The sequence below is a fragment of the Petromyzon marinus genome, chromosome 57, assembly GCF_048934315.1.
Source record: "Petromyzon marinus isolate PM22_M1 ecotype Great Lakes invasive population chromosome 57, UKy_Petmar_22M1.pri1.0, whole genome shotgun sequence".
NCBI lineage: Eukaryota > Metazoa > Chordata > Hyperoartia > Petromyzontiformes > Petromyzontidae > Petromyzon > Petromyzon marinus.
The window spans coordinates 6,248,659-6,271,417 of record NC_133723.1 but is presented as its reverse complement, the minus strand read 5'-3'; the positions used below and the strand labels follow the sequence as shown (position 1 = coordinate 6,271,417).

At 48.1% G+C, this 22,759-nt stretch overlaps 1 long non-coding RNA gene across 1 annotated transcript; it reads left to right on the top strand.

The window, feature by feature from the left end:
* Nucleotides 1–11,890: 11,890 nt before the first annotated feature.
* Nucleotides 11,891–19,928, top strand: LOC142905702 (uncharacterized). The gene is made up of 2 exons (XR_012929719.1): nucleotides 11,891–12,340; nucleotides 13,171–19,928. It is a non-coding gene; the product is annotated as an uncharacterized LOC142905702 (long non-coding RNA).
* Nucleotides 19,929–22,759: the final 2,831 nt, after the last annotated feature.

Genomic DNA, 22,759 nt, shown 5'->3' with positions numbered 1-22,759 from the left:
AACTATATTTCGGATAATATTGATCGCGAAAGCCTACGGCTGCTAACTAGTCCGTGTTCAACTGACGTGGAACTTCTTTCGTACCGTACCTAGCTAACCGTGCTTAATCGGAGGTGCGGTGTTGAGTCCACGGGCAGTGTTCAGTCTACGGGCAGTATGTATGTGGAACTTCTTTCGCACCGTACGTATCCAACCGTGCTTAATCGGAGGTGCAGTGTTGAGTCCACGGGCAGTGTTGAGTCTACGGGCAGTATGTGTGTGGAACTTCTTTCGCACCGTACCTAGCCAACCGTGCTTAATCGGAGGTGGTGCACAAACACAAACGACAGGACGCCCGCGAGACGTTCGCCAACGACATTGCGGCCTTCGACGAAACATGTGTAATCGGCAACGTTTCGGGCGACGGCCCTTTCTTCAGAGCACATACGAGGCGAGGGAGGAAACGGATAAGCGTCGGAGACTGGCTGCAACGCGACCGTTCAAAACCGCTCGTGTTAGAAACTGCAGCTCTTATCGGGCTCAAATTGCGTAAAACGCGCTGCAGCGTGTGGCGATCTCTTGTTGGACACGTGGTCTCTGTGGCCGCTGTGTTTGTGAGCTGTGAAGAAAGGGACATTTTTTTTTGGGGGGGGGGAGTGGTGGCTGCGTACACGCAGTGCCGGATTAAGGTAGTGCGGTGCCTGGAGCATATGTTACAAAGGGGCCCTAAATTAAAGAAAACACACGCAAATATTAAAACAGAATGTTTTTTTTACTTGTACAGTAAAGTAATTGCATGTTTTTTTTATTTTCTGTACAGCCAGATGATACGACAAATCGCTAACCCTAAACACTCCGTCGTTCGTAAAAGTTGAAGGCGGTATAGTACTATAGTGATAGAGCAAGTGCAGCATCACTGAACCGAAATTGGTGGCTTGGAAGCATTTAGCGCGGGGCCCTTGAAAGTGCTGGGGCCCGTAGCTACTATGTAGTAGTAGCTACTACTACTACACGTGTAGCTGCTACTACACGTGTATCTGCTATTACACGTGTAGTAGCTACTACACGTGTAGCTACTACTACATGTGTAGCTACTACACGTGTAGCTACTACTACTACTACACGTGTGTAGCTACTCCACGTGTAGCTACTACACGTGTAGCTACTCCACGTGTAGCTACTACACGTGTAGCTACTTACACGTGTAGATACTACACGTGTAGTAGCTACTTTTGCTACTACGGTAATGCGGCACTGGGTAGACGCCTGTGGTGAATCCAGCATCGTGTGGGGGTCAGCGAGGCTTTGGTGGATCTCAGCAGTGGTTGTGAAACTGCCTCCCCCCGGGCGCCTGGGAGGTTGCAACATTCTCGGTCTCGGCAGGAGAAGGCTGTAAACATTGCCAGTCGACTGCTGATGAGCCACCCGTGTCTCGTCTGTACTTGGGGACAAGAGTGTTGGGTCCGGTTTCGCTTTCACTTGCATACACACTCATCGTTAATTCATAATAATTATATTACTGGTAGGAACCTCCTGGTTACAACAGCCCACAGGGGATTATTGTGTCCGTCCGTCCGTCGTGCATACAAACATGGGAGGGGTGGGGCTGGGTGGAGAGGGCAGGGTGGGGAGGGGAGAATGGGGAGGGGCTGGGTGGGGAGGGTGGGGAGGGGCTGGGTGGGGAGGGGCTGGGTGGGGAGGGTGGGGAGGGGCTGGGTGGGGAGGGTGGGGAGGGGCTGGGTGTGGAGGGTGGGGCTGGGTGGGGGGTGGGAGGGGTGGGGCTGGGTGGGGAGGGGCTGGTCACCCCGTGGTGCCCTTATAAAACTCAACGTGTAACCTACTCCCGCCGGCTTGTGCCCGCCCTCACAGTCGGGCATATTGTGCGGAATGCACCACGTGGTGCCGCCGTTGAACCTGGCCATTGACCGAGCAACCCAACGTTCCTACCAGCTCCCTCCGCAGGAGAATGTGTTTTATAATCACGCTTTTCATCAACGCGCTGCACAGAGCATAGCAAGCAGCAGACACGCGACATTAAAGCAATTTTATTATAAATACAATCTAGATTTGAAGCTTTCGTGACTGCAGGGAATCCATACTCTTTGTTTCTTTCGGTAAAGTCACGTAGTAGGTGTAAAATAAAATAAATTAAATCACGACGTTTCGGGCGCAACACAGGCGTCCGTCATCAGGTGGGACAACCACAGCAGGAAACAAATCGCTTTCGAGAACCATGCAACTCAATGAACCCAAACGTTTAATACGCCAAAGGGTACGTGAGTAGGGTTTCAGGAACGCATTTTAAAAATGTCCGCAGACTCGGAGATCCCTGATTTCTCGTGCAAGAGCGTTGCCGTAGCGGGGAAAACATCTCGGTCGCCCGTCGACCGAAGTCTCGACCTGAGCAGATCTGCATCATGCCCAGATCTTAGGGACCTTGATGGGGGGCACGTGGGTGGGTGCAGCATGGCGATGCCGTAGCCCGCGTGGCAAGATGGGTCCCCACCGTTTTCTTTGGTTCGTTCGGTAAAGTCACGTGGGTATATAGATACAAATAAATCACGACGTGTCGGGGTGCAACGCAAGCGTCCATCATCAGGTGGGAAAGGACGCTTGTGTGAGCGCCCGGAACGTCGTGATTTATTCGTATTAGTTTCTACCCACCGCGTGACTTTACCGAAAGAACCAAAGAGGACGGATTCCTGCAGTCACGAAAACTTCAAATCAAGATATTCCACCGCTTTGGAAGTTAACAATAGGATTTGTAAATGGTCTTTGTTCTACGTGATTTTAGGGCCGTCCATAAATGACGTCACGCACCTGGGGGGGGGGGGGTGTGGTCAGACATTTGTGACGATGTGTGACGAGGGGGGGGGGGGTTTAGAAATGTGACGTCGCATCAAAATGCGCAACTTTAAATAAATATAGACAACGCGTTCTACTTAATTAAATAGACTTTTAATAAATGTTTTCTCCTACAACATCAGAGTGCAGCGCCACATTAAATACGCACTACAATGGCAATAGTTTAAAGCGATTTGAAGCATGTTTTATTTTAAGAATGGAAATATGGTTTTGGGGGGGGGCAGAGCTTTGTGACGTCATATTTGAGGGGGGGGGTCTGACTTTTTGTGACGCCGTGTGACGAAGGGGGGGGGGGGGGTTAAAATTCACCACGTGGCCTGCCATCTTCTCCAGGTGGTCTCCAGAGCCCCGAGGCAGCAGCACATGTCACGTGGTATCGTTGCAAATTCCCAGAAGTGTTAACAATCTTTTGTTAAAGCACCCTGTATCAAGGCCGTAGCCATGGAGTCAACATTGGGGGGGACCAAATCTTCCAGGGGGTCTGGGGTCACCCCCCCCCCCCCCCCCAGAAAAAAAATCTAAATTTGAAAATAATTTTCTGCTATTTCCTGCCTAAATATAAAAAAATTCACCAACACATAGGATGGACTTTTATTATTTTTATTTTTTACAATAATGTCTAATAGTGTATTGTATTACATTGCTCTGTTTTTTCTTGTTTACCTTTTCTTGTTTCATTGTATGTAATGGCAGAGATCAGGGATTAATAAAGTTCAACCATAACCACAATCATATAGGCAGAAATCTATTTTATAGCAATATATTGGGAGGGGGACATTTTGAGCATATTTGAATATTGGGGGGGGGGATGTGTCCCCCCCCCCCCATATATATTATAATTACGGCCTTGTCCTGTATAATCAGCTTTTAGGTGCGACCCTGCGAGACGAAGCAAATATTGGGAGGCCCCCACCATGCAAACTCCAAATATACAGGGTCGGCATCGAACCCACGACCTCCTGTATACCAGGCGAAGTAGTTAACATCTCCCAGCCACCGTGGCGTCCCGAACCCCCTCCCCCGCGCGGTGTTACGGTGCTCCGAGACGTGTTGCTGCGGGTGGTTCACTTTTATTTGTGCTGAGACATTAATCACAATCCGTAAATCCGGATTTCTTACGGCTAATTTCTCGTGGCAGGTGACAGATCAGCAACATTTGCGGTCCAGAAAAAAAACAAAAAAAGAAAACCCACTCTCTCCGCCATAATCCTCGTTCAAATGCTGTTTATTAACCGGGTGGTGGTTATGCCTATGCACTGCCTGTGACCCAGCACCTTGGAGGCATCGGCAAGGGTTGGTGGATCACGCACGGATGGTGTGAAACTCCCTCCCCGTGGGAGCCGAGGAGGAGCCCGTACCTTGACTCGCCAGGAGACGGCAGCACAGCATAAATGTGGACTCCCATCTGTTTCGTCTGTACGGGATAGAGCGTTGCCCCCTCGCACGCGCGTGGGGTTTTCTCCCCCGTGCTCCAGTTACCTCCCACGCGTAAACTATCATTGAACTGGCCAGGAACACCTTTATATGCAGAGGACTGCAGAGCTTGGAGTGGTTGCTTGGTGCCCCGCTCACTGCCTGGCTGCTCCCTCCTGGCTCATCTGTTGTTCCTCTACACGCCTCGGGACTCGTCCTCTCTCTCTCTCTCTCTTCGAGAGCGAGTGGACACCGCGGTGGCGACAGCCGCGCGCAACAAGTTGGCGTTACTTTTAGAAACAGAGTAGTTGGTGGCTGAAGGGGCGTGAATTCACCCGAGACGACCTTCCTCCCGCCGATATTACCACTGGATTTGAAGCTTTCGTGACCGCAGGAATCCACACTCTTTGGTTATTTCAGTAAAGTCACGTGGGCCTACTTCAGCAGTTTGTTCTTGCTGTGGTTGTCCCACCTGATGACGACTGCTTGTGCTGCGATCGAAACGTCGTGATCCATTATGTTTCTACCTACGTGACTTTACCGAAACAACCAAAGAGTATGGATTACCACTGGAGCTTTGCGGTTTTAAATCTAAATAGAAAACTAAATTTATCTCCAACTTCCTTTTTTGTTTGTGTGTGTGTTTAGTTTGTCGTCGTCCACCGGCACCTCCGTTTTGGCACGCCGCAAAAGAGGTTCAACGTGCGTACATTCACACAGCGACGAGACAGAGGAGGTGGCGTGCATAATAAGAGTTGGAGACTACATTGGGTTAAGATAGGCAGTCACGCGCCGTCACTAAGCAAGTACACAGGGAAATATGGGGTATTCACAATTAGAATATGCTCCGAATAGCTGAGGCACCTCCGATTAGATGCTGTTTTAAATTAAATACTAATAGCAGCCTGGCTGGGCAGTGGGACACTCGTGTCTCGGATAGTATGATGACCATTGATGAGATTTTAAGTTAATGTTTTTCTTTAATAGTATATAATGTCTTAACTGATTCCTAAATATGTGATTGTTAATTTTTTTCTTCCGTATGTTAGGTTGGTAGCACTTAAGTCCGTGCTCTGAAGTTGCCTGGGTGAAAAGTGGGCGAAGTTTTTGCCCAATTCCTGGCACCAGCCGACTCAACAAATGTAATCAACTAACGCCGCCTTTTAAACATTCACCCCATTTTTAGGACCACGCAGTGTTGACACTGAACGCGTTGAGTCTTCTTGTTGATTGCTTGTGTTGCAGTCGAAACGTCGTGAGAATTTTATTGTTTTATATATTTTTTAATATATATTTTTCATTTTATTGCTTCCCTTCTACGAGGTGACTTTACCGAAAGAACCAAGAATATGAATCCCTGCAGTCACGAAAGCTTTCAATCAAAATTTTTGTTGTTGTTGTTGTTTGTAAGCCACTGCCAATGAAGAAGCAGCAGCAGCAGCAGCGTCACCTTACATCATCATCATCGATTTAAAGCTTTCGTGACTGCAAGGATTCATCTTCTTTGGTCCTTTCGGTACGGTCACGTAGAATGAGAATACAATAACGTCGTGAGAATTTTATCGTGTTATTTTATTATTTTATTCTCATTCTACGTGACCTTACCGAAAGAACCAAAGAAGATCATCATCATCATTTTCTGAACATAATTGAGCAAACGTTTATTTTTTTTCACATGCAAATATATATATGCACACAAACAAACACACACGCACACATATATATCCTGTAATATAAACGAACGGCTTATCAAACAGTAAGGTTAGCTGGTGAAGCGGCCGCTTTGTTGCACTGAAGTGGAAAGGAAAGGAGTCACGAACATTTACGCTTTAATTCATTTCTGGGAAGAACTCGCGGTGAAAATGAGAGAATAAATCGAGGTGGATTAGCGATGCCCTGGGGGGGGGGGGGGGGGGTGGGATAACACCTCGTGCCACTGCCATGTGACTCGGTTCATGGCTGAACAACAACGGCACTCGCTGTCCCCAATTTAAAACCCACCGAGGCACAAGACCGTGTACCTCTCTCCCTCCCTCCCTCTCTCTCTCTCCCAGCCTCTCTCTCACCCTCTCCAGCCGTCTCCTGCCTCTCCCTCACCCCGGCCGCTCAGCTTCCCCTCAATCACACAGCTCTCATTCTCTTTCACTCACTCCATTCTCTCAGCCGATCTCTCTCTCTCTATCAGCCTCTCTCACTCACCCCAATCCCTGTCAGCCTCTCTCACTCACCCTATCTCTCAGCCTGTTACTCACTCACCCTATATCAGCTTCCTGCACTCACTCTGTCTCTCTCAGCCTCCCTCACTCCATTCTCTCAGCCTCTCTCACTCACCCTATCTCTCAGCCTGTCACTCTCTGACTCACCCTATCTCTCAGCCTGTTACTCACTCTCTCACTCACCCTATCTCTCAGCCTGTCACTCACTCTCTCACTCACCCTATCTCTCAGCCTGTTACTCACTCACCCTATATCAGCAACCTGCACTCACTCTGTCTCTCTCAGCCTCCCTCACTCACTCTCTCAGCCTCTCTCACTCACCCTATCTCTCAGCCGTCACTCACTCACTCACCCTATATCAGCTTCCTGCACTCACTCTATCTCTCTCAGCCTCCCTCACTCCATTCTCTCAGCCTCTCTCACTCACCCTATCTCTCAGCCTGTCACTCTCTGACTCACCCTATCTCTCAGCCTGTTACTCACCCTCCCTATATTAGCTTCCTGCACTCACTCTGTCTCTCTCAGCCTCCCTCACTCCATTCTCTCAGCCTCTCTCACTCACCCTATCTCTCAGCCTGTCAGTCACTCTCTCACTCACCCTATCTCTCAGCCTGTCACTCACTCTCTCACTCACCCTATCTCTCAGCCTGTTACTCACTCACCCTATATCAGCTTCCTGCACTCACTCTGACTCTCTCACCCTGTCACTCACTCACTCACTCCCTCAGCCTCTCTCACTCACCCTATTTCTCAGCCTGTCACTCACTCTCTCACTCACCCTATCTCTCAGCCTGTCACTCACTCACCCTATATCAGCTTCCTGCACTCACTCTGTCTCTCTCAGCCTGTCACTCACTCACTCTCTCAGCCTCTCTCACTCACCCTATCTCTCAGCCTGTCACTCACTCTCTCACTCACCCTATCTCTCAGCCTGTTACTCACTCACCCTATATCAGCTTCCTGCACTCACTCTGACTCTCTCACCCTGTCACTCACTCACTCACTCCCTCAGCCTCTCTCACTCACCCTATTTCTCAGCCTGTCACTCACTCTCTCACTCACCCTATCTCTCAGCCTGTCACTCACTCACCCTATATCAGCTTCCTGCACTCACTCTGTCTCTCTCAGCCTGTCACTCACTCACTCTCTCAGCCTCTCTCACTCACCCTATCTCTCAGCCTGTCACTCACTCTCTCACTCACCCTATCTCTCAGCCTGTTACTCACTCACCCTATATCAGCTTCTTGCACTCACTCTGTCTCTCTCAGCCTCCCTCACTCCATTCTCTCAGCCTCTCTCACTCACCCTTTCTCTCAGCCTGTCACTCTCTGACTCACCCTATCTCTCAGCCTGTCACTCACTTTCTCACTCACCCTATCTCTCAGCCTGTCACTCACTCACCCTATATCAGCAACCTGCACTCACTCTGTCTCTCTCAGCCTCCCTCACTCACTCTCTCAGCCTCTCTCACTCACCCTATCTCTCAGCCGTCACTCACTCACCCTATATCAGCTTCCTGCACTCACTCTGTCTCTCTCAGCCTCCCTCACTCCATTCTCTCAGCCTCTCTCACTCACCCTATCTCTCAGCTTGTCACTCACTCTCTCACCCTATCTCTCAGCCTGTTACTCACTCACCTATATCAGCTTTCTGCACTCACTCTGACTCTCTCAGCCTGTCACTCACTCACTCACTCTCTCAGCCTCTCTCAAGCACCCTATCTCTCAGCCTGTCACTCACTCTCTCACTCACCCTATCTCTCAGCCTGTTACTCACTCACCCTATATCAGCTTCCTGCACTCACTCTGTCTCTCTCAGCCTCCCTCACTCCATTCTCTCAGCCTCTCTCACTCACCCTATCTCTCAGCCTGTTACTCACCCTATATCAGCTTCCTGCACTCACTCTGTCTCTCTCAGCCAGTCACTCACTCACTCTCTCAGCCTCTCTCACTCACCCTATCTCTCAGCCTGTCACTCACTCTCTCACTCACCCTATCTCTCAGCCTGTTACTCACTCACCCTATATCAGCTTCCTGCACTCTGTCTCTCTCAGCCGGTCGATCACTCACTCACTCTCTGTCAGCCTCTCTCACTCACCCTAACTCTCAGCTTGTCACTCACTCACTATTTTTCTCACTCTCTCAACCTCTCTCTCACACTCTCTGCAAACCTCACCCGAGTTCGATCCCCACTCACGGTCAACACCAGTGACACCTATCTGAACCGGTCTTGGGCCTCCCCTAGGTCGACTCAGCCTCAAACGAGTACCTGGTGTGTAAACATCGCCACTGGGGAGACAAAGGGGGCCGGCCATGGTGCTGGCCACCCATCCGCTTGTGTGCCGTGCCGTCCTTCATAGGTGCTCGCTAACAGCACTTGTCCCAAACTCTGTTAAGGCTACACGGGGTACCTTTTTTCTTTGTATGTGTACGTGTAATGGGAGGGGGGGGGGGGTTGGAGTTTGGAGGGGGGGGGGGTATTTTCTGCCCTGTCCCAAAGTGACTTCAATCTGGCTCTGACCAGGGTGCCAAGTTTTGGTGATAGTGCGAAGAGTTTCCCAGGCTTCTACAAAGTGCGCTAACCACTACGCCACCGCTCCCTCCCTCCAACCCCACCACCACCCCCCTGTATGTAACTGGGCGATGTGACCACTGCAGCCACGAGTTTTCTCTGCAAACACGGATTCGTCCAGTGTTTTTTTTTTAAATATCCAATTGTGCTTCGGGCATCTTGTTTAGAGATTTAGGAGGTCCATTTCGGAAATCTCAAGAGAACCGCGTGGCTCCATTTGTCGGAGAATAACGACACGGGGGCGAGGGGTAACAAGAATTCAAGTGGCTTCTTTATCCTTCACGCGGGAAGGGGGCAGCGCACTTTCCCGCACGCTCTGCCATGGTATTGATTGTCGCATGAAAAAGCCAATCGGGAATTTATCCCAATCAAGCACGCTATCATCGTTCACGACCGTTCTTTGTGCGTGCAGCCATTGGCTCGCTGCACGTCGTCTCCAGCACTCGGTTAATTCACACGCGGATGAAACACTCGATGTGATGGGGTTGTTTTCTGTGCAGCCATCAACAGGCCGTGTGAGCCTATGGGTCTACATGTGAATGTATGGGTCCCTATGTGAATCTATGGGTCTATATGTGAGGCTATGGGTCTCTGTGCGAGGACGTGGGCCTCTATGCGAGCCTATGGGTTTCTGTACGAGTCTATAGGCCTCTATGTGAATCTATGGGTCTCTATATGAATCTATGGGTCTATATGTGAGGCTATGGGTCTCTATGCAAGGCTATGGGTTTTTATGTTAATATATGGGTCTATATGTGAGACTATGGGTCTCTGTGCGAGTCTATAGGCCTCTATGTGAATCTATGGGTCTATATGTGAAACTATGGGTCTCTGTGCGAGTGCGTGGGTCTCTATGCGAGTCTATTGGTCTCTACGTATACCTATTGGTCTCTATGCGAGTCTATTGGAATCTGTGCGAGTCTATAGGCCTCTATGTGAGTCTATGGGTCGACATGTGATGCTATGGGTCTCTATGTGAGTCTATGAGTCTCGATGTGAGTCTGTGGGTCTCTACACATGTGACCGGTGACCAGGCTAAGTCCATGAACTCACTCCACTTGGGGACCCGGTTTAAAAGCGGGCGGTTGACTGAAAACCTGGATTTGAACCCAGGACCTCAGCAATGCCGGCTCAGCACTCTCTGATATCTGAGCCACCCGGCCACCTCCAAGAAGAATCGATTCTCGAATCAAACCGCGACCCGCGAATTTCGACAGTTCCCCCCGAATATTGACGCATGCCACCCGACACGCGCGTCTCTCGTCAGCACACTCAACACCTGGGCCCAAACAGCCCAGGGGATTGTCCCTCTTGAAGGGGTTCCCATTCTTTTCTTGCCTTGGTGTGCCAATACGTTCAGGAGCCAGATGCCAATGACGAGGTCCTGCTGGCCACGACGAGGCGGATTCGGGAGAGGATAGGTACAAATTGAGAAATCATTGGAAGGACATTATTAACCAGGTAAAGTCTCAACTGACTGTGATGTTTCCATCCTACATGCCTATGTCAGCTGTTATTTCCGACTCTCTGCGTCTCTTTCCTTCTCTATGCCTCTCTCTTAGCTCTCTCATGCTCACCCTCCTTTTCTACAGTTACATGCTAATCCCTCACATTAACGTCGTGCTAATCTCTCACATTAACATTGCCACTTCCGTGCCCTCTAATTTCTCACATTAACATCACGCTAATCTCTCACATTAACATAGCCACTTACGTGCCCTCTAATTTCTCACATTAACATCATGCTAATCTCTCACATTAACATAGCCACTTCCGTGCCCTCTAATTTCTCACATTAACATCATGCTAATCTCTCACATTAACATAGCCACTTCCGTGCCCTCGTCCAGGAGGCCGCTCTCCTATCTTACAGTCACACGCTAATTTCTCACATTAACATCACTAGCCCCGGCCACTTTTTTATGACCCTTGGGCTACACCCATTACAAACCTTTTAAAAACAGTCTGCCTCGGCAGCAGACCATGCTTTCCCACCTCATGACGGACGCTTGTGTTGCGCCCGAAACGTCGTGATTTATTTCAATTTTATTTTATACCTACGTGACTTTACCGAAAGAACCAAAGAGTACAGAGTGAGAGAGTTCGCGTCGTTTTGGCATCCCACCTCTCTTGAAGGAGTGCAGCCCAGCAGTGGATTACCGTGCGGTTGGTACGACTCGACTAATTAATAATTTAAATGTATAAAGCGCCCTTAAATAATATCATCGTTCTCAGGGCGCCGATCGTTCTCTGGCCTTGACAAAACGCGGCCTTCGGGTCGGCTTTTGGCCTCTCCCGATCGCACCTGAACTTTATCCCGAACTAATGACTCTCCCCCGGGTGGCGGCATCATCGGTCTGCGGTTCAAGACGACGCACACGGGAGATCGACGCGCCGGGCGCGGAGCCACCGGCGGAAAAGGTGGGAGGGGGGAGGTGGACCGACGATCGTCCCGCATCCTCGAGAATTCCCAACAACAGTCCGCGTGAGACTTCTGGCCAAGTAAACAAGCAACAAACAAACAACGACCTTTTTTTTTGATGCTGCGAAGGTGGAAACTCGGGGGCCTCGTGCGCGTAAAAAAAAACGCCGAACGCCCCCCACCCCCCATGAAGAGACAACTCGCTCGCACGGAGAGAGGGTGGGTGTCAGATTTATTTGTCCCACTTTTCAAATTATTATATTAATAATATATTAATCCCCTTGGCAAATGGGCCCTCTCACTAATTGACCATAATCGGCCGTTGGGATGAAAGAAGGATTATGTGGAAGGAGATATTTTTTTCACCCCCCCCCCCTAGCCCCCCCCACCCACCCCCCCCCCCGAGTCATGAGACTGCCTCGCTTTGTCTAAAGACCGACGTCTCACATGACGATCATATGAGCCTCACTCGGGGGCACTTATAAAGGAGAGGCCCATGCCCAGCAGCCGGGGCACTGCCAGCGTCACGAGCTCAGTGGTCACCGCTGAATTCGCTCTCTCTCCCGCCGCGGTGGGTGCGGAGCGAAACGTCGGACACCGTGCCCGAACGGCGCGGCGCTACAACTCCGAAAGGACGTGGTAGCGCCGCCGACTTCGGCACGGTAGTGTTCCACTTCCGATCAGATGTTTACAATAATAATTATTGTTACGATTTTATTTTCCAAAATGCAGCCGGGAGGAGGGCTTGAGACGTCGTGAAACCCCCGGGGGGGGGGGTTGAGATTTGGTGGAGGGCGAAACGGGCGAGCTCACTCCGACGGGCAAAACGCGATGAAGCCGCTGGACGCTCAACCCCGACGTGGTGGACGCTTTGGTAAGGTTTGAAGACGCGGGCTTGCGAGCCAATGTCGAGTGTTGGTCCGTGATGATATCGCTCGCTGTTGCATGCTGTGTCTGTAACCATAACGACACTGATCCTAACCTCGTGATTTCCCTCCAAAGTTTAAATGCACACTCCGTAACCCTGACCCCTTACTCCTTAACGCTAATCACACATGGACAAAACAAAAAAATACTCTACCCTGAACGAAGTCTCAATCCTAGACGAGAAACGTTTTAACGATTGGCTGCTTTGTTTCTGCTGTTTAAATCCGGCACAGAAAGCAGCGCTCAATTCATTCGATCTCATGTTGAGGTTTCACTTCGACAATGTGTGCGGAGCGGAGCGGCGGCATCACGGTTGACGCACGGTGCTGAGGTCTATTCCCTTGGCCACGGCTAACATCAGTGGCAAGCGATACCTGAGTCAGTCCTGCAGCTCCCACCCCCTCACCCAATTCAGCAACCCTCAAGGACCATCGTGGTGAGGTATGGTCAAAGCAATCCCCACGACTGGCGTGGGGAAGTCTTCGTTCAGCAGTGGATTGACCATGGGTTATAAAAATGTGTTAGATTGAAAGTGTATGAGCAGGGCGGTGGATGCCTTTTTTTCCATGAGGCATAAACATTAAACAAGATTAACAAATCAGTGATGCAAGGCGTTAGAAGGTGGTTTAATTAGCGGTCCAAATTATATTTAACAAGCAATGTATAACACCTGTGGTTAAACAGAAAAGCCTTTCTGGGGTCACAAAGCCGACAAAGCTCTCCGCTTGCGACGCTTGGGGTGATTTTGCTTTGCTTGAGTGTCGTCGCGTGCCACAGGTCGGACTGGAATGCCGGGAGAAATCCATGACGCGGACCAGGGGAGGGCCCTCGATCCCTGCGGCGCAGCTAGCCCCGCCAAGTGACCCACTTGCTGTGCTCCCTACCGCAACGCACCAACTCGTCGCCCTGGCAGGTGGGTGCGTCAAGGACGCCACCGTCGACAGATCGCCGGTCGACATCGCGATTCGCACCGCCGCTGCTGGAGCCGGAGATCGATTGAAGTCGCCCGTCCGTACGCGATCCACCAAACCCACCCACCCCGGGTCTCCCGAAGAGAGGCGCGAGAGAGGACTGTCTGCGGTTGGAGGGATTCCCTTTGTCATCCTATGCCTGTAATCGCCTCTAAGGCAAGGACAGCAAAGGGGACCCCTGTACCCAGTCCAGCAGCGGAGCGCGCGGTCACCCACAGCTATGAACCGCGCCTCTGATGAGCACGGTTGGCTACGTGATGGTGCGAAAGAGGCTCACCATGCAGTAGCATACAAACGCCGCCGCCGCCGCGGTTGAACCATCGATGAATTTCCGTGATTCCGGGTTGCGATTCGATAAAAAAAATGTTACGCCGTCCAGCTAAGGTTGAAAGCGTGAAAGCGTTTGCTCTGTCAGTCAGTCTGTCTTTAACGATTGATGTGTGTGGGGGGTGGGGCGGGGGGCACTATATTTATTATTTCGATGCACTTTTAAATCTAGATTGAAAACTCATTTCTTTAGAACTGTTTTTTTTGTGCTGAGTTTGTTATCTTTCAACCCGCGCCTCTGATTAGCACGGTTGGCTAAGTACGGTGCGAAAGAAGTTCAACACACAGTACATTGCGTACATATACTCTCCGAAGCATGATCCTGCAATGATCACCGGTGGCCAACACGCGGATCGCGAGGGGGACTTTTTGTTGTGGATCTCGGGACAAGTCAGAAAAGAACGCGATTGTTGTTTGGATGACCCAGGAGATCCTCGGCAGGTCTCGCGGACTCTTCTACGGCGCGGGTCCTGCCGGGTGTCTCGGTAGCAAGGGGGACGACGCTGCGATGTGGAATCCCAATGGAGTAACTTTCAGGTCATTTGGGAAGTTTGGTTAAAACACGGATAGACACCCGACCACTGGTTCATCGTTGTATGATCAGAGCTGTGGGTAACGCCACATGGTGTTGTGTCACGTAGTGTTTGCGGTGCAAGTGGGGAGCGGTGGTGTGGCGGTCAGCGGGCTGCACTACAAACCCGGGCGAGCCGAGTTCGATTCCCACGCTCACGGCCAACACCAGTAATGAGCCATAACAGAGGGGTTTTTTTAGGGTTAGATCGCGTAAATAAATAAATGTGTCGTTTAAACCCGCCACCACCCGACACAGCCAACTAGTCAAGGTTGTCACGTGAACAGAACGTGGCCAATTCGTCACTTGTACAGCACTAACCGGTGTGTTGGAGAGCAAATCCACAACATTTACAATCTGAGCACGACGTTTCGCCAGTAATTACAACTAGCTTCATCAGGCGACAGCCAGATTTGTGGAGAAGCCTTACTGTTTCGTTCCTTATATAGAGGCGTCGATGTGTTGACCACGCTTCTGCGCTCTGGCACATCGTACTCAGATTGTAAATGTTGTGGCTTGGCTCTCCAACACACCGGTGCAGTGCTGCACTAGTGACGAATTGAACACGTTCTGTTTACGTGACAACCCTTAAGAGTTGGCTGTGTCGGGTGGTGGCGGGTTTTAACGACACATTTATATATTTACGCGATCTAACCTAAAAAAAACTGTATTATGGATGATATTAAAATCTTAGTTTTTTCGGTAAAGTCACGTTGAAGGGAAACAACAAAATAATAAAATATATATAAAACAATAAAAACATTCTCACGACGTTTCGACCATAACTCAAACGGTCGTCTTCAGGTGTGTTGGTTTGCATAAATTTTTTTTAAACGGCGCATTTATTTATTTTTTAAAAAAAACTGTTAGCGCCACGCGCAACGATTTGGCAGTTTATTTAGGACTAGTCCATCTATATTCTGAAAAGAGGAGGGGGGAGACGAATTTTTTTATTGTTTTATATATATTTTATTATTTTGTTGTTTCCCTTCAACGTGACTTTACCGAAAAAAATAAGAATATGAATTACTGCAGTCACGAAAGCTTTAAATAAAAATTTAAATGGATGATATTGTTCGCGAAAGCCTCCTGCCACGTGTTAAACACGTGACGATCTTGCTTGCGAGGCTTGGGTGTTCACGCCGCGCCAGCCGCACCGCCGCCCCAAGCTGACTGTGCGGGCGAACAACAATTACGGCAAAATAAAAATCCCCAACTTAAACATAAAAAAATTATTGCAACGTTTACAAAGACACGGCCTCCAAGGAATACTTGACATGTGTATGGTGTAGTGCAGCGGCTTAAATCCATCCCGGGTAAATTGTTGGTCACGACTTTCTGGTGGGTCGCGGAGTCCGTTGAGATTCACCAAAATAGACTGCGGTGCTCGATGTATTGGACACCGCTGCCACCCCTTCAAACCAAAGCTTCGGTATGAAGTTTTGTAAACACTTCGGTATGAAGTTTAGTATACACTTCGGTATGAAGTTTAGTATACGCTTCGGTATGAAGTTTAGCAAACGCTTTGATATGAAGTTTAGTATACACTTCGGTATGAAGTTTAGTATACGCTTCGGGATGAAGTTTAGCAAACGCTTCGGTATGAAGTTTAGCAAACGCTTCGGTATGAAGTTTAGTATACACTTTGGTATGAAGTTTAGTATACGCTTCGGTATGAAGTTTAGCAAACGCTTCAGTATGAAGTTTAGTATACGCTTTGGTATGAAGTTTAGTAAACGCTCTAGTATGAAGTTTAGCAAACACTTTGGTATGAAGTTTAGTATATGCTTCGGTATGAAGTTTAGCAAACGCTTCGGTATGAAGTTTAGTATACACTTCGGTATGAAGTTTAGTATACGCTTCGGTATGAAGTTTAGCAAACGCTTCGGTGTGAAGTTTAGTATACACTTCGGTATAAAGTTTAGTATACGCTTCGGTATGAAGTTTAGTATATGCTTCGGTATTAAGTTTAGCAAATGCTTTGGTGTAAAGTTTAGTATACACTTCGGTATGAAGTTTAGTATACGCTTCGGTATGAAGTTTAGTATACGCTTCGGTATGAAGTTTAGTATACGCTTCGGTATGAAGTTTAGTATACGCTTCGGTATGAAGTTTAGCAAACTCTTCAGTGTGAAGTTTAGTATACACTTCGGTATGAAGTTTAGTATACGCTTCGGTATGAAGTTTAGTATACGCTTCGGTATGAAGTTTAGTATACGCTTCGGTATGAAGTTTAGCAAACTCTTCGGTATGAAGTTTAGTATACACTTCGGTATGATGTTTAGTATACGCTTTGGTATGAAGTTTAGTAAACGCTCCGGTATGAAGTTTAGCAAACGCTTCGGTATGAAGTATAGTATACGCTTCAGTATGAAGTTTAGTATACGCTTCGGTATGAAGTTTAGTATACACTTCGGTATGAAGTTTAGTATACGCTTCGATATGAAGTTTAGTATACGCTTCAGTATGAAGTTTAGTAAACGCTCCGGTATGAAGTTTAGCAAACGCTTCGGTATGAAGTTTAGTATATGCTTCCGTATGAAGTTTAGCAAACACTTCGGTATGAAGTATAGTATATGCTTCGGTATGAAGTTTAGTATACGCTTCGGTATGAAGTTTAGTATACACTTCGGTATGACGTTTAGAATACACTTTGGTATGAAGTTTAGTATACGCTTCGGTATAAAGTTTAGTATACGCTTCGGTATGAAGTTTAGTATACGCTTCGGTATGAAGTTTAGTATACGCTTCGGTATGAAGTTTAGCAAACTCTTCGGTATGAAGTTTAGTATACACTTCGGTATGATGTTTAGTATACGCTTTGGTATGAAATTTAGTAAACGCTCCGGTATGAAGTTTAGCAAACGCTTCGGTATGAAGTATAGTATACGCTTCAGTATGAAGTTTAGTATACGCTTCGGTATGAAGTTTAGTATACACTTCGGTATGAAGTTTAGTATACGCTTCGATATGAAGTTTAGTATACGCTTCGGTATGAAGTTTAGTAAACGCTCCGGTATGAAGTTTAGCAAACGCTTCGGTATGAAGTTTAGTATATGCTTCCGTATGAAGTTTAGCAAACACTTCGGTATGAAGTATAGTATATGCTTCGGTATGAAGTTTAGTATACGCTTCGGTATGAAGTTTAGTATACACTTCGGTATGACGTTTAGAATACACTTTGGTATGAAGTTTAGTATACGCTTCGGTATAAAGTTTAGTATATGCTTCGGTATGAAGTTTAGTATATGCTTCCGTATGAAGTTTAGCAAACACTTCGGTATGAAGTATAGTATATGCTTCGGTATGAAGTTTAGTATACGCTTCGGTATGAAGTTTAGTATACACTTCGGTATGACGTTTAGAATACACTTTGGTATGAAGTTTAGTATACGCTTCGGTATAAAGTTTAGTATATGCTTCGGTATGAAGTTTAGCAAACACTTCGGTATGAAGTTTAGCAAACACTTCGGTATGAAGTTTAGCAAACGCTTCGGTATGAAGTTGTGTAGCGGGTTCGGGACCTGCGCCATTGAAACCCGGCCAAATTGCACCTCTTTACAGCACTGCCCAACACAGTATCGCCAAATGACGTTCATACATTTATCGTCCTTCCACCGCACTTCCCATTAGCACGGTTGGCTACGTACGGTGTGAAAGAAGTTTAACATACACACGAGTATGTGATGGTGATGATGATGCGGCCTTCTGGAAAGCTCTTCCCTCCGATATCAGAGAAGCCACTTGGAGCATTGCACTTTTAAGTCATCTATATTGACAAACTCATTTCTTTAGAACTGCTTGTTGTGTTTAGTTTGTTGTTCTCCCCCGCACCTCCAATTAGCACGGTCGGCTACGTACGGCGCGAAAGAAGTTCAACGCACGTACACTGACAAAGAGGATTTTTACCATTAAAAAAAACCTCTTGCAAACACAAAACCAGAGTAAGTTGGGACTATAGTAATAGGTTTTACCTTTTTAACTGGCACAAAAACTGACACCTTTATTCAAGGCATCATGTTTGCAATAACCACAACACAAGCAGTCAAAATGCAAACAAAAGAGACAACGCTGATAAAAATATGCACTGTCCTTGAATTTGATTGGTCCACACCCGAGACGGCTTTTCTTAGAGCCCAGTCTCCACTGGTGTTGGACCAGAAGACGCCAAAAGGCGTACAACTCGATAACAGCGCACTATCAGAGTATTGAGGGCCCGGGGTGAGCATTCCTCGGACTCTTCGCAAGTACGCCCTGACAAGCTGCTGTACTCGTCGTCGGCTTCTGAACTGCCAAGTAAAATACTTCAGGGGCCAAACACGGTGCTGGCAAGGGTTACGCGATCACTGAGTACGTATACGCGCGCTCGTTCTTCCTCGTTTTGTCTTCACGTCGCAACCAGGGTGGCGAACGCAGCGGTCTGCCGTTGGGGCCGCACGGGGTGACGTGACCATATTTAACGTACACCACACAGTGCCGGATGAAGCCAGAGCAGGGCCTGTAGCATGATGTTGTTATAAAGGGGCCCTAAATATTTGAAAAAAAAAAACGCGTAAATATGAAAACACTGGGTTTTTTTTACTTGCACAGTAAAGTAGTTGTATTTTTTCATTCGCTATACAGCCACAGATAATACGACAAATCGTTAACCTGGAAACACCCGGCCGTTCATAAAAGTCGAAGGCGGTATAGTACTATAGTAACAGAGCAGGTGCAGAATCACTGAACCGGAATTGATAGCTTGAAAGCGTTTAGCGCGGGGCCCTTGAAAGCGCGGGGCCCTTGAAAGTGCGGGACCCGTAGCACACATGTAAGCTACGTTTGCTACAAGGATAATCCGGCACTGACACCACGTGCACTACAGCGTTGTACGCCTTTTGGCGTCTTCTGGTCCAACACCAGTGGAGACTGGGCTCTAAGAAAAGCCGTCTCGGGTGTGGACCAATCAAATTCAAGGACAGTGCCAATATTATTATCAGAGTTGTCTTTTTTGTTTGCATTTTGACTGCTTGTGTTGTGGTTATTGCAAACATGATGCCTTGAATAAAGGTGTCAGTTTTTGTGCCAGTTAAAAGGGTCAAAAAGCTATTCCTATATCGTGCAACGATGTTGTCAATCCGCTGCCGGTACGATGGTCTCCCCGCACTTCACCACCGCGGATTGGCGGATACTCGGAGGCACAAGCCTGGGAGCGAGGACGCAGCAGCACAACGTCACTTGCAAATTGCACAACCGTGCATTCGCGTGGTTTGCGAACATGCGTGTCGGTGCGTGTGCCTCCGAAATGTAAATGTTGCATTCAGCAATGACGGTATGCTGATTGTTTGTGGGCAATAAAATATTTTTGAGAAAAACAATAAAACGGCGCGTGACAGTCACACGAGCCATCGGTTGGTCTGCGGGCGGATTAGCCAGCAAGGGCACCCTATGCATTGCCCATATTTATACGGTGTGTGTATATATACATGTATATCAAAGAATTCATATATTATTTTTACACGCTTTTTTTAACTCACTCTGTTGTTGTTATTGTTGTATCCTCAAATATTGTAACTCAATTTTAACCCACTTCCCAATGTGGTATCGACTGCAAACTTGGTATACTGATGTCATACTGATGACAATACTATATTCTGTCATTAAAAATAAAATATATTTTAAACTTTCTTTTTTATATGTTATTTGTTTCGGCTTGGATCTAATTGTCCACTGTTAACTGACGTTGGCTGTGAATGACCATGGTCCCCCTTACGTTGTGGCAAGCTTCTGGGCCACTTCCTGGAGTTGTGGAGTTTTGACATTACTAGTACGGTACATTTCATTAAAGCGTGTTTTAAAAAAAAGTTTTTTTTTTAATATTAATTATTTCCCCGGCACTCCAATTCATTCATAATTTGTTTTCCTCCACACCCAAAGAAAAACATTGACGAAGAAATACGAAGGAGAGATGGGAGGCAGCGCACGTGCGGTGCAATTCCCTGGCTTGCCAACAGAAGGCGGTAATAGCTAAATGTGGGCCCAACCCCCCCCCCCCCCCCCCCCTTGCACGTGTGGGTTCTCTCCGGGTGCTCCAACGTGTAAAGCACTTATTAACTGGTCAGTAACACCTTCATATGTAGAGGACCGCAGAGCTTGCAGGGGTAATTTGGTGCCGGCTTTACCGCCTGGCTGTTGTCTTACCGGCTCATCTGTTGTTGTTGTTCGCCCCGCCGCCGCCCACGCTACTCTCACTCGTCCTCTCGCTATCTGTCTCTCTCTCTTCGAGAGCGAGTGGACACTGCGGTGGCGGCGGCACGTGACAAGTTGGCGTTCATACGTAGAGGACTGCGGAGCTTGCGGGTGGAATTCAGCGCCAGCTCGCCAAGTGGTTGCTGCCTTAACACGCGCGGCCACGTTACAAGTTGACATTTGGGGCCGTCCATAAATGACGTCACGCGATTTTGGACGATTTTTGAACCCCCCCCCCTCTTCGTCACACAGCGTCATAAAAAGTCAGACCCCCCCTCAAATATGACGTCACAAAGCTCTGCCCCCCCCCCCAACTATATTTCCATTTCGAAAATAAAACATGCTTCAAATCTTGATTTAAAGCTTTCGTGACTGCAGGGATTCATATTCTTGGTTCTTTCGGTAAAGTCACCACGTAGAAGGAAAACAATAAAATAATAAAAATATAAAACAATAAAATTCTCACGACGTTTCGACTGCAACACAAGCAATCATCATCAGGTGTGAAAACCACAGCGAGAAAATTTCAAATTTTCTTGATGTGGTTTTCAAATTTTCTTGCTGTGGTTTTCACACCTGATGATGATTGCTTGTGTTGCAGTCGAAACGTCGTGAGAATTTTATTGTTTTATATTTTTATTATTTTATTGTTTCCCTTCTACGTGGTGACTTTACCGAAAGAACCAAGAATATGCTTCAAATCGCTTTAAACTATTGCCATTGTAGCGCGTATTTAATGTGGCGCTGCACTTTGATGTTGTAGGAGTGTTGTTATAACAATTAGCGTTGTTATAACAATTCTATATTTATTTAAAGTTGCGCATTTTGATGCGACGTCACATTTCTCAAACACGCCCCCCCCCCTCGTCACACATCGTCACAAATGTCTGACCCCTCCCCCCCGCCCCTAGGTGTATGACGCCATTTATGGACGGCCCCTTTGATGTTTTTGAATGCGCGTAAAGACGCATAGGGAAGGCTACATGCTTGGAGTCACAATGAGTGACGGGAAGAGGATTAGAGGACATACACAAATTTAGACGAAACATGAAACCAGCTCCTATGCAGGTGGTGGATGGATCGTGCCCCTCTGGCTTGTGGAAGATGTTAAGCTTTAAATCTAGAATAGATGTTAATGTTACCGTGGGTAGATCACGGCTGATGGTGATGCCCCAGAAGCTGTGATACAGGTAAAATGCCCGAAGCAGTGTGCGCGCGTGTGTGTGAGACACCTCCGACTTGCAAGACAAAGATTCACCCATATCGGCATTAACAGACTGTTGGGGCAAGTGCTGTTGGCGAGCGCCTTTTAAGGCCGGCACGCCACACAAGGGGGTGAGTGGCCAGCACCGCGCCCTTAGGGGTCGTCCATAAATGACGTCACACACATGGGGGGGGGGGGGGGTCAGACATTTGTGACGATGTGTGACGAGGGGGGGGGGAGGTTTGAGAAATGTGACGTCGCATCAAAATGCGCAACTTTAAATAAATATAGACAACACGTTCTACTTAATTAAATAGACTTTTTAATAAATGTTTTCTACCTACAACATCAGAGTGCAGCGCCACATTAAATACGCACTACAATGACAATAGTTTAAAGAGATTTGAAGCATGTTTTATTTTCAAAATGGAAATATGGTTTTCGGGGGGGGGGGGGGCAGAGCTTTGTGACGTCATATTTGTGGGGGGGGGGGGTCTGACTTTTTGTGACGCCGTGTGACTAGGGTTGAGGGGGGGGTCAAAAATCGTCCAAAATCGCGTGACGTCATTTATGGACGGCCCCTTACCCGGTGCTGATTGTTTACAAACCGTGCACAAGGCACTCGTCTTAGGCTGATTCGACCGAGTGGAGGCCCAGGACCGGTTCAGATATTCGCCATCGACGTTGTTTTGTGAGCGGGGGATTTAAACTCGGGTCGCCGGGTTTGTATCGCAGTTCAATAAACCACTACGCCACCGCTCCCCGCCTGCAACGCAAAGACAAAAGATCCCCCCCCCCCGTGTAACCTTAGCAGACTGTTGGGGCAAGTGCTGTTAGCGAGCAGCATCTATTAAGGCCCGGAACGGCACACACGAGGGTGGCCAGCACCACGCCCGGCCGCCTTTGTCTCCCCAGTGGCGATGTTTACAGACCGTCACGGGTAGTCATTTACGGTTGAAAGTCGACCCAAGGGAGTCCATGAACCGATTCAGATGATCGTCACCGGTGTTGGCAGTGAGCTGGGAATCGTAGCGCAGCATAGCGCACTAACCTCCACGCCACCGC